The 13,547-nt window shown below is 33.1% G+C and overlaps 1 long non-coding RNA gene across 2 annotated transcripts in view; it reads left to right on the top strand.

The window, feature by feature from the left end:
* LOC145506051 (uncharacterized) overlaps window positions 1–11,511 on the top strand; it is a 52,524-nt gene extending 41,013 nt beyond the window's left edge. For both annotated transcript variants that reach the window (XR_014053722.1, XR_014053591.1), the window contains exon 4: window positions 11,241–11,511. This is a non-coding gene — a long non-coding RNA (uncharacterized LOC145506051). The remainder of the gene's footprint in view (window positions 1–11,240) is intronic.
* Window positions 11,512–13,547: the final 2,036 nt, after the last annotated feature.

Genomic DNA, 13,547 nt, shown 5'->3' with positions numbered 1-13,547 from the left:
TAACTCCACTAGATTATAAATTTCTGGAATGTAAGGAGATGGTTTTTCTCACTGTTATATACCCCACATCTATATGCATACATATAGCATACATTGTGTTCAAAAAATAATTGATAAATTAGGACATAAAGGAGCCTTTAATTCTTAAAGGCTACATATTGATGAGATTTATGTTTGCAAGTGAGGTCACAGTATATAATCCCAACCCATTAGCTTTTATTTCATAAAATTATTAGTCATACATACTTTCTTTCCATTGAGAAATGCACGTTTGCAATTATCCTGCACATTTTTATCAATTAAGACATAAGAATTAGATCTCTGAAGACAAAAAACTTACTGTATATTATGAAATCACTTTTAATTTGTATGGCAATTGTGAAGAATTAGGATGTAAAGGTCAACATGGAATCTTTGAGCCTAAGTGCTATATCTTTTCTAGTGCCAACTGTACATGACCAACTAAAGACAATGACCAGCATTATTAAGATTCATATGGATGACAACATATATCCACAGATCATCTATAATAAGAGGAACAAAGATTTTTGGTCCCATAAAAAGACATTGAGGCTGACTTTTAGAGGGAAAGTTGTATTTCTGATGAAAACAACTGCAGAATTTGTAGTTTATTTTTAGAATATTTGATCAATTGAGGACTGTGTCTAATAAATATAACATGATCTGTATCTTATATTTTTAAAGCTTTAGTATTTAGGGATTATACTCTAAAGTTAAAAATACATTTTTTCTTTTTCTCTCAGTGTATAATGATTTATATATTATATGTATATATATAATGATTCACACATATCTCAGAGTATAATAATTCACATATTTGTTCTACTAGACTCTCAACTTTTTAAGTATACTTTTAAAGTAGACAATATACACACAAATACACTTCTCACCTATAATACTATTAATTGTACTTAATAATCACAATCTGTTTCAGTCACATACACTAATGTAATAATTAGAGCTCAAATCACCCACTGAGTAAAAGTAGATAGTACCATATCTATTTGACATACTGTATTCAACATTAATCTCTCTGTTTCTTAGCTTAGCATAAATTTGTATACCAGCTGCCTTCTTGTAATTAACACGTTGGGATTTAGGAGCAGTAGATTTTGCTTGTAACAAACTTTCCATCAAGTCGACATCTGTGATTTATACCTCCGACTCACTTTCAATATATTTACATAATCAGTTCAATTTAAGCCCAGATTATACATTCTTCTTACATTTTTATAAGCAGTATCCCCTAAAGATGGTTAAAGAGTAAATCAAAGTGAAGTTTAATTTTTTCTCCTCTTTTTCTAATCAAAACACTTATCATGAACATATAATCTAATTCACTGATTACTTGCATTTATTTTAAAGAAAAAATATGGGTTTTTATTTTCATAAATGGTATATAAGACCATTACCAAGATACTCTACTCTAATTACTATCATGATAAAATTACTTGTACGTGCAGATAATTATATTTTTAATATATTTTTAAGATTTAATAGAATTTGGCCTTACACTGATCTTTTGAAACATGTTTAGATGTCAGTACTCCCATTTAACTACTAATGAAACTGAGGTTCAAAAAGGTTAGATGACTGGATTAGGAAGGTGAAACTTTCAAGATCATCAGTTTTATGGTTTGTTTTCGAAAGTACTTCAGAGTAGACTCCAGGTCTTTCCTTCCAATTAAGGAATTTTTCCAGGCTAACACACTGTCATTAAAGACAGGTAATTGTAAAACTTGAAAATATTTTCAAATTATAACACAAATATAAGATGTCATTTAAAATATTTTTCAGATAAATCTGGTGTTTTCTAAGATTATTTAATCACAGTATAATTAACATCTGTTTTAGATATTGTATATTAGAATAATAATTTTAATATAATATTTTTTCTGAAAGATTCTAGCTTAGGCAAATTATAGCTTATAATGTATCATTATGAAAATTCTAGAAGACATAATTGACATTGTTAGCATGCTTATTCAGAGAAGGCAATGGCACTCCACTCCAGTACTCTTGCCTAGAAAATCCCACCGACAGAGGAGCCTGGTAGGCTGCGGTCCATGGGGTCGCTAAGAGTCAGACACAACTCAGGGACTTCACTTTCACTTTTCACTTTCATGCATTGGAGAAGCAAATGGCAACCCACTCCAGTGTTCTTGCCTTGAGAATCCCAGGGAGTGGGGGGAAGCCTGGTGGGCTGCCGTCTATGGGGTCGCACAGAGTTGGACACAACTGAAGCGACTCAGCAGCAGCAGCATGCTTATATGGTTGTCCTATATCACTGGAAATAAGATGCACATAATTACGAAGACTCTGTCTTAAGAATATTGCTAATGTTTTCAAGTTTTACTTCAATGCAAATAGCTGACAAATTGTCAACTAAATTTTACTTATGTGAGAAATATGTATGTTAACATTGTTTTTGCCTAATTCTTATCTGCCCTTCATTTTTTGTAGACTATAATGACACTTCATTAGCAAATTTTTAATATGACTATGATGAATTAACAATTAAAATATTTTATAAAGATTAGAATAAATTTTAGAAGAATAAAATAATTTAAAAATATTTTATATTGATATAGATATCTTTGATATCTACATCCCAGTTTCTTCATGTTGCACAATCATAAAGAAGATTAACAGAAATGGAGAGTTACCAGGAACCAGCAAGAATATCTCAGAATTAAAAGAGTACACTGGGGTACTTTACTGATGGAATATCTCTCTTCTGCAAAGCCATATCAGAGTCATTCAGAATTGAGAGATACGAACAAGGATTAGAATTTAAATGGAAAACACGCTTCATTTCAATACTTATTTCACAATTGTTCTGTTGTTAAGGAAGGAATCTGGGCTTCCAGATGTCAGGTTTATTGTGATCAGAGAATTCCTCACCTAAAATGAATCTCCATCCACCTTTTACTATTCTCCTACAGGCATTGGGTCTGCTAGGAATTATCCTCTGTTACTAAAGTGTGATAACTCGAACAGCTTTTATGAACCAGGCGCTATTGTAAGTGCTTTGCATTTATTACCTTGTTTAAGTTCAGGCAGGTATATAAAAGGTAGAAATTTCAACACAGATAAAAAGATTCTATTATACTTAGAAATGCATGTAATTCCTAAGTAGAAAGATAAAGATTACAAGAAAATCTGTAAGCTATAAATATACAATTAAATAATGAATCCTAAGAAATGACTTCTGGTATGGGGCATTTCAAATCAGAAAAATTAAAATATTAACAATTACAACTAATGGTATATAATGTCATTCAGAAGCTCTATCTAGAAGGAGTAGAATTTAGCCAGTTAAAATCCTTGATTAAGGAAAATAGTGAGCTTATGTTTCAGATACAATATAGAAAGAATAGAGATTCAGCTAGCTAAGTTTACACTCATCAGGTTTTTATTTTAGAAGTTTATATGTTTGGGTACATCAATAATATCTCTTTTCTAACAATGTTTGATTGATTTATTAAAATATGTAAATTATATTCTTAATCTAGAGTATATTTTAATATATACTAATACTTTAATATATACTACTACTTTAATATTGAGAACAAATTCATAATTGCCACTCATTTTCTCAGAATCTTAGTTTAATTTTACTGACAGTTACCAAAAAAACTTTTTAATGAAGATGACATCTAGGGCCCTATTATTTATTTTCTAGGAGAGCTTTTAGCTTATGTCAGAAACTTCCAATGAAGATAAAACTGTATTTAGAAATAAAATGTCCCAAATATGTACTACACTATTCACAATCTATTGCATTTTTGAGATTGAATCAGGCAAAAAGAGATGACCCTTGCTTGATGGATGATCTGAGAGAATAGCATTGAAACATGTGTATTATCATATGTGAAACAGATTGCCAGTCCAGGTTTGATGCATGAGACAGGGTGCTCAGGGCTAGTGCACTGGGATGACCCAGAGGGATGGGATGCGGAGGGAGGTGGGAGGGGGGTACAGGATGGGGAACACATGTAAACCCATGACTGATTCATATCAGTGTATGGCAAAAACCACTACAATGTTGTAAAGTAATTAGCCTCCAACTAAAATTAATAAATTTAAAAAAAAGAAGCAAATTTTTTCCATTTATTTCAGCATTAGGAATAATTAGCATATAAAGTGTAACATCTTAACTACCTATATTCTTTTCTGTATAGTAAATTGCACATGATATATACATGTATACTAAACTTCACAATCAACAGCCACACCGTTCTCTTGTAATGTTGTATTCTCAGCCTCTGATACACTGACACACAGTATGTGCCCAAGAAGTCTTAATTTAATGAGTAAATGAATTTAAGCATCTATTTTTTGACATATGTAAATTTAGTTCATGTATATTTTTATTTGGGCATTTTTAAACTGTGTGATTATTTTGCAGAATATTCATATTTTCTGAAAATTTTATGGTGGAAAGATTATTCCTCTTATTTCCATCATGAACATAATTGTGCATATACTGAATTACTTTCAACCTTTTTAAGCAAAGTCATTGTTAACAATATAAAATTATTATAAGTATTAATTTGTATATATAAACATCAAGTATGTAATACTACTTGGGGAAGAGACAGAAGGACATGTGCCCAAAATTTAATTTTCCCTATTATTCTGTATGTATTTCCCATGTATCCTAAACTTAATATTTATGGCTTTATAAAAAAATCCATGTTCTTATAACTAGCCATTAAACAACTGGTATTAATAGTTGAAAATATTTTTTAAAACAGAATGTGGGAATCATTATATACTGCACACTGAATTGCTTACCTAGACTGTTAATAACTGGACTTTTTATTATTAGTTTCATATTAAAAGATTAGCTAAAAGAAGGGTCATGATCTCAGTTAACAGAAATATAGCTAGTATGTTGCTTGCCTCATGCATAATTTATAATCCATTTGAACAAAGTGAGCAGTAGAGCAATATTACAATTAACATTCAGCTGCTCCATAGATTTGTTTCAATTCCCTTTAGGAATACTGTCTGTAATGAGTAGCAAGACATGATTTTCTTGGGTACCTAACATGCCACCCTGGATTCTAATGTTTAGCTTGTAGTAAAAGAGGCTCAATATATTAAAATGTACAGTTACCGCTTTCTCATAATGTCTTGTCAAGGGAACAAAATAAAGTACAAGGCATATGAGAGAAAAGTTTAATTAAAATTAGAAATATAATTTATAATAAGCAATATAAAATACAGTAATTGTGCCTGAACACCAAAAATCAGCCATTAGCCTTATAAGTCCTAATAATAATCCCATCATTTGCTTCATGACAATTTGTTCCACACATTAAGATAAGTCTTTGCTGAATCTGAGTAAAAACAGGTCAATAATCTTTCTATTGTAAATATTTCCTCAAATCCACAACATAAAAAATATTACTTTTAAAGTATGTATATTTTTGAAGAAACCAAGATTTAAAATTATTTGACTATCATATATATTTTATAGCTTGAGACATAAGAAAAGATGTAGAAAGAAAAATCAGTATTCTCTTAGAAACAACAATTAAAATTTTCACAACAAATATACTAAAAAACTCAAAATAAAAGTAAAAAATAATCTTTTCCAACCTCCATTACTCGAACAAAAGGATGTTCATTTATATATTAGTTAATACTATAAGTCATTATCAAAGAAAATTCAGACAAACTCAAGGCATTGTAATGAAATTGAACAGTCTACCCAGCCATTATAATTTTACCATTCATTATACAAATGAAGCTTGAGATTTTACAATGAAAAATTCCTGATAAACTGCTTATTTTTGCTCACTAGGGATGACTGAATATTATATAGGCAGCTTATGTCTAATTTTCTTCGAATCTGCACAAAATCTTTTAACAATCTGAGTTACTGTCAACCATAGTGGCCACATTAAAGAGACACACTTCATTTTTTTCTTCCTAAAAAAACTCTGTAAATTATTAATTTTATGGGACTGTTATCAAGAATGGCTAATAAAAATGTTTCAAATTTGAATGTCTATAATTGATCAAATCCTATATGATTGTTCTGTAATTACTAAATAGAAATAAAAAGTTCATTTACAAGCCAATGTGATTAAAAGAGCAATATACACTCAGTTGTAAATTCAATTTTAGGTCTGATTTTCAAATATAGTTGAAATTTTGTCCTCATCCTGATATGATCACCACATTTTACTTACTTCTCTTGCCTTTGTCTGGAGAAGGAAACGGCAACCCACTCCAGTATTCTTGCCTAGAGGATCCCGTGGACATAGGAGCCTGGTGGGCTACTGTCCATAGGGTCACAGAGAGTTGGACACAACTGACGCGACTTAACATGCATGCATGCATTGGAGAAGGAAATGGCAACCCACTCCAGTATTCTTGCCTGGAGAATCCCAGGGACAGGGGAGCCTGGTGGGCTGCCGTCTATGGGGTCACACAGAGTCGGACATGACTGAAGCGACTTAGCAGCAGCAGCAGCTTGCCTTTGCCTATATTTTCCATTATTGAAACATTTCTGTAATATTTTGTCTCACATAGCAAAGGGTAGACTTTAAAATAGCTGTCTAACAAGTTATAGATATATCTTCTAAAATAGACTTTAAAAATCTTTAAAAATTCTGCCACCGTTTTTAGTTTTTAACAGTAGAGTTTTCTGGGGACAAATAATAGTCTCATCTTAACTTTAGAATTTTGCTCATGATACATCTTCTTCCTGTGTTCCCTAAGTAAAGCTACTCTTTTCAAGACAATCACTCTTTTTTCCCCCAAGAGTAGATTTTTTTAAGTCACTAAATACATATATATTTTAATAACTGATTTCTCTCATAGGAAACCATGGTTTTGAGATATATGTTGTAGTATTTATCATCCATACTTTTTTTCATACACATTTGTCTTATTTTATTTTCACAAGCCTTCTGTGAGTCAGAAAACTAACTTTCTAGAATGAAATGCATCTAAAAGCACTTCTCCCCGAGATCGTTCACTCCTTTGTAGGTCAGACTTCACTCAGAACTTAATACAATGTGCAGTTCCCCCCCTCCAAAAAATGTATATAAATTTAGTTTCAGAGGATTCATGGACAATCTGAAGGTCTGATCTAGCTAATCGTTCATACCAAGCAGAGTTAACTAAGCTTAAAGTTCACATCATTCATTAAAAATGATGAAAATTTCATCATTAATAATCATGAAAAATAATTCATGAAAGCATATATAAGGAGAAAACAAACTTGTAGAAGTTAAAAGAAAAGGGAAGTTATCTTTGAGAATAATGAGATGAGATATCAATGCTTTCCTAATAATGATTAGGAAACAACATATGGGAGAATATACAAACAAACTGGGACTTGAAGTATTCTTTCTGATTAAAATAACAAAAGAAATTCCCTCTAATTATTTTGTTGACAAGTTCATCATGACAACAAAGACTAATACTTATCAATCCTGGAAGCACATCAGAATCTACTGAGGGAGTTAAAAACAAAAAGAACCATTGCCTAGAGCCTATCTCATGAGAGATCTTGATCTAACTGGTCCAATATAGGGTTTTGACATCATTGTGTTTCTGAAGCTCCCTAGTAGAGTCTAATGTGCAAAGTTGAGGACCACTGCTATAGAACTGATAATAATGAATTTGGAACTTAATTCTAATGAATAATCAGTATGCTGCTGTGAAATTAATCACAGCGCAGAAAAAAAATCACCATTTACATTGGAGTTCAAATTAGCAAGGAGAGGTGGCTTAAATAAATAGTGTTAAATTAGTCAAAACCTATTTAAAATCTGAAACAGGAAAAAAAATCCAATAGTCTGAAAATTAAATGAAATTTAGATTGTATTAAAAACTGTAACTACATTGGTAATTAAAATATTATACAAAATAATAAAGAGAAAGAATGCAAATTTTATAGATTCAGATTTAAACAGTACATAGAAATTGTGAAGGTGAAACCTATACAAAAACCAAGCACTGCATTATTATAAGTAATTTAGCTCTTTGCAAATTTAAGGTTTTGTAGTATCTGAGCATTAGCACCCAGGAAGGCAGTAAAGGTTAACACCAGCAGGCATAATTTTCACCCTACTGTTTGACATTGCCTGCCATCTCAAATATTTTTTGCAAAGAAATTAGTAGAACATCTAGAACAAAGAGATCTCTTTAATCCAACTATCCCATTATGGTAAACAGGCCATAAAGAAATATTCAATAATATGCAAGAACACCCCCCCCGACATACAACACAAGCAAGAATATTATATGTAGGTACTTTTTAATTAGCACTGAAATACTCATATATACTTAAGAATTTCATTCATGAAATCATTTCAGACTTAATAGACTTACACTGTTGATTATAGTTATCCTTCAAACAATGTATTTGATTCACAAAAAGATTCACTTGAATGTATTTTAGAGAAGAACATGATAAAGTAATATTACAAAATTTTAATTTTGAAGGGAATTTCTGAGTCATCTTTCTAAAGCATGCACAGCAAATATAGGTATACATAGCAAATGATCAAGGAATCAGTAAATGTTTTCTCACTAATGCAATGAAGAGTTCATTAGGTTTTGTTTGTGGTGTCTGTTTCACTTTGAAACAAATCATTTTGGTCACTGACAATCTTTGCTTTTCTAAAAAATGTTAATTTTCATTTTGAGCTATGAGTACCGTGACTGTGCCCATTACTCCCATTTTGATCTGACTAATGTATAATAGGGCTTCCCTTATGGCTCAGCTGGTAAAGAATCCACCTGCAATGCAGGAGACCTGGGTTCTATCCCTGGGTTGGGAAGATTTCCCTGGAGAAGGGAACGGCTACCCACTCTAGGATTCTGGCCTGGAGAATTCCTTGGACTGTATAGCCCATTGGGTTGCAAAGAGTCAGACGCAACTGAGCAACTTTCTATTCTATATTAATGTATAATAATGAACAGAATTAAAAGAATGGTCTCACCAGAGACTGAAGAGTACAGAGTCCATTGGGACTCAGGAGTAGTATAATATAATACATATAATACATTATAATAATATAATACAAAGAGATCGTTTTTCCTAGGAAAATTTGGAGAGCTTAATGAATTAGATAAATCCAGGTCCTTTTACCATGACCATCAGTATTACTAACTAACCCATTTGTAGCAAAAATGGATTTATAAGTTTTGTTTGTACATTAATACAACACTCAAAGTGATCACACTTTCAAATATAATAAATACATGAATACTCTTTACCAAAAATACCAAATGAAATGAAAAGGGTCAATTCAAATTTAGTTATTTTTATCACTATATTTCCTAATAGCACCTAATACAATTTGAAATGTTTAGATGGGGGAAAGGAGAGATAGAAAATGATATTTAATCCAAGTTTCTTAGTGTTTTATCATTTATATAACAACAAAATAAAAAATAATTTTGAGAGGCTATGCCAATCACTGTTGTAGGTACTGAAAGTATAGCAGGAAAATTGGTAGACAAAACTACATTACCTCCTGGCCTTTACATTTTAGTTGCCTAAAAGATAGACATTGAAAAAGATAAACAAATATAACATATAGTAAGTGAGATAATGAGCTTCTTTGTGGCTTAGATGTTAAAGAATCTGCGTGCAAAGCAGGAGACCTGGGTTCAGTCCCTGGGTTGAGAAGATCCCCTGGAGAAGGGAATGGCAACCCACTCCAGTATTCTTGCCTGGAGAATTCTATGGATACTACAGTCCATGGGGTCCATGGGGTCACAAATGAGCAACTAACACTTTTAAATGAGTTAATTATGGGTGCTTGGAAGGACAACAATGAAGGAAGGGATAAATGTCTTGGGTGAGGAAAAGAACTATAATTTTAAAAAAGACACACAAGGAAAATCTCATAGAAATGGTGATTTTTAAGTCCAGAGCCAGAGAAGGAAACTTGCTAAAGTGAGGAAGATATAAATGTTGAACTGTCTCCTTTCCGTACGTAAGCAGTTTAAAAATGAATGTTACTGCAAGCTAGTGTTAAGTTAATATTAAAATTGACCCTAAAGCCTTTTTACTTACAATGTTTTAAAATCTAGAAAATATCCAGCGCTAAATGATGGAAAACATTTTTTGTTTCTGTTTCCGCTCAGTAGGCTAGCACATAAATTTAATTTCTGTATAAGGGCCCACCCTCTTCTCCTTTTGCCTTCTATCTTTCCCAGCATCAGGGTCATCTCTTGGAAAAGACCCTGATGCTGGGAAAGACTGGCATTCTGCAGTCCATGGAGTTGCAGAGTCAGACAGAATTTAGCAACTGAACAAAAAATAAAGAAAGGCGATTTTATTTGATTGCCATGGGGTATTATCACCTCATAAACTTTGGACATTCAGAAACTTTTAGTGAAAACTGCCAAAGATGAGAACTTCAGAGTAGAAGCCAGAGCTGAATCAACTCAAGAGTGAGACAACAGCTACATCAGCTTAAAGTGTGTTTTGGACTTTTCATTTTACACAAGTTTTCCAAATTCATTAATGCACAAGCCTGTGAGGTCAAGAGGAAAGTTGCTTTTATTTGCATTTTACAAAGAAGGGAACTGAGACTGAGAACTTTAAAATGACTTCCTCACAGATAATAAATACAGGGAAACTGGATACTAAAATCCATGTTCTTATTTTTAATACATGGAGGTTTTTCCTATTTCACTCTCTTGCTTCAGTCACATTCTTTTTCTCCTCCAAAAGAAACTACTCAACTTGCTATTGGCTCCTCCTCTTAGTGCTCTTAGTCTTAAAAGGGGTGAGAGATGGGGGCTACTGAGCAGCTATAAAGTCAAATCAAATTGTAGCATATATGCTACAATGTTGGATCTAAATACACATCAAGTAATTCTGCTTTGTTCAGATAACATGTCAGTCTTAATGCAGGAGCTGTCATAGCTGGAGATGCTAGGATACTGTCAGAAATCATGGGCTTGCCAAAGGAGAATAAAAAAAAAAAAAAGGAAAAACCTAAAAGAAACAGACATTCAAGTTTGTGTAGCAAGTGGTATGTCTGCTGGAAGAATACAAATGTCCTTCACTCTGGTTTCTCAATGTGATTAAGGTAGTCTAATTCAAATTCATTCAGTTTATGTAAGGTACTGCAGAAGTGTTGTTATAGTCAGCAGTGACAGTATTCCAAAGAGAAGCAATTAGACTTCACTGGATTTAAAGTTTAGGGCTCATTATATATGATATTTTTCAGCTGGCACATGGATTGAAGTCTTCACAAAAGAGCTGCATAAAACAAGAGATCCTGTTTGAGCCCCACTGATCATTGAAGAATGCTGACTGCCAAGCTGCCAATTGTGTTCTCAAAGAAAAGACACATCAGCCACCAAATCAAACAGCTGTGAAGCTCCCACCTGCCACCAGTGGGTAATCAAGAAACAACTGAAACACATACCTTCAAAAAGCAAGGATAAAGTCTGTTAGGAAGCACTGGGTTGCTATAAAACTTACATTTTTTTTTTGTATGTCTCTCCAGGCATGTCATGACTCAAAGGAAGCATACTCTTAAGCTGAATCTTTCTCTAACAGAAAAGCAGAAAGTTGAAAAACATATAGTTTCAGATTCTACCCAGTTATAATTTTATGTTATCAAACAAATATTTAATACTATTTCAATTGTTCTAGGTATCATGGGTCATTGCTATCCCGAGGAAGGAAAAGTGATCATACAATATAAAGTTATGAGAAGATTTGCAATGAAAAATGTTTTATAAAACATTTAGACAATCCTATAATTAAAGGTATTGATATATTACCAGAACATATCAACAGCAAGGTCTGTTAAAAAAATGAGGGAGTTAATAACTCAGTGACTATAGCTGGGAGGTAAGTCATTTATAGGGCTTCCCTGATGGCTCAGTGGTAAAGAATCTGCCTGCAATGCAGGAGACACAGTTTCAATCTCTGGGTCAGGAAGATCCCTAGAGAAGGAAATGGCAACCCACTCCAGTATTCTTGCCTGGGAAATCCCATGGACAGAGGAGCATTGTGGGCTACAGTCCATGGGGTCGCAAAAGAGACAAACACGGCTTAGTGACTGAAAAAAATAAAAAATAAAAAATCATTTATAAAGATAATATTACTCACATAAACCCCCAAGTAAATAAATAATGACACAGCGATTGAACCTGCATATACGTGTATTATCAGGTAGTCTCCTGCATTGCCTGCCGATTCTTTACCACTGAGCCACCAGGGGAACTCCAATGTCAAATCAAGGTTTCATTAAAAGACACATATACAGTACAAACATAATTACTTGCTAGTAGCAATGTTTGTTAATAAACATTTTATGGAAGAATGTGATGATTCTCTATGATTCCAGGAGAGTGGAAGGGCAGGAAGGAGTGGGTACTATTAAAGATTTAAGATTTTTTGCTTAATTTTGAGTTGATTTTAGCTTCCCTGGTGGCCAAGATGGTAAACAATCTGCCTGCAATGCAGCAGACCCAGATTCCATCCCTAGCTCAGGAAGATCCCCGGGAGGTGGAAATGGCAACCCACTCCAGGATTCTTGCCTGGAAAATTCCAAAGACAAAGGAGCCTGAAGAGCTACAGTTCATAGGGCCCTAGAGAGTCAGAGATGACTGAGTGACTAACCCTTAGCTTTACAAGAGCTGCAAAAATAGTTTAGAGAAGTTTCATATATCCTTCATCCTATTTTGCCATATACACCTTATATTACTGTAACCACAGCTCTTCTTGACCCAGGGATCGAACCCACAGCTCAAGCCACATCTCTTGCATTGCAGGCGGATTCTTTACCACTGAGCCACCAGGGGAACCCAGTTATTTTACTATTAGCCAAAGTAGAGAAATAACTTGGATTTTATCAGTTTTACCTATGTACTATGGTTTTTTTGTTTTTGTTGTCACTCTAGGGTCTGATCCAGGTCACTACATTGTATTCAGTGTCATGTCTCCAGAGTTCCCTCCAACCTGTTACATTTCCTCAATCTTTCCTTGTCTTTTATGACCATGATTCCTAAACAGCACTGGTTAATACAATTTTAAGGTGTGCATTGAGTACATATGATACTTCCTCATGATTAGACTGAAATTACTCATTCTTGAGAGGAATTTCACAGAGGCAATGTGACCTTCTCGGTGCATTACTTTAGGGGTATATGATGTTAACACTGTTTCTGATAAAATCAAATTTGATTTAAGGTGGTATCTGTTAGAATTCACCACTGTAAACTTACTATTTTTTTTTCCTTTTAAATATGAAACATGTAGGGGAAGAGGATGTAAGACTATGTAAATCATTTGTTTCCACATAAATTTTCCCTCACTCATCTTAGGACTCATGAGAGAATTCTTCCTGCAACAATGTCTAATATGATGTCATGATAGTGATTTTATATCTCCTTCATTATTCTACAGTTACTAGCTGGAATTCTATAACAAAGAGCTGTCACTTCTCTCTCATTGTTTATTAATTATTTATGTATATCATGTTGGATATATTTTATTCTTTTGACTATAATTCAGTGATATA

The sequence above is a fragment of the Giraffa tippelskirchi genome, chromosome 1, assembly GCF_054371585.1.
Source record: "Giraffa tippelskirchi isolate mGirTip1 chromosome 1, T2T-mGirTip1v1.2.pri, whole genome shotgun sequence".
Classification (NCBI taxonomy): domain Eukaryota; kingdom Metazoa; phylum Chordata; class Mammalia; order Artiodactyla; family Giraffidae; genus Giraffa; species Giraffa tippelskirchi.
This window is presented reverse-complemented; position numbering and strand designations above follow the sequence as displayed.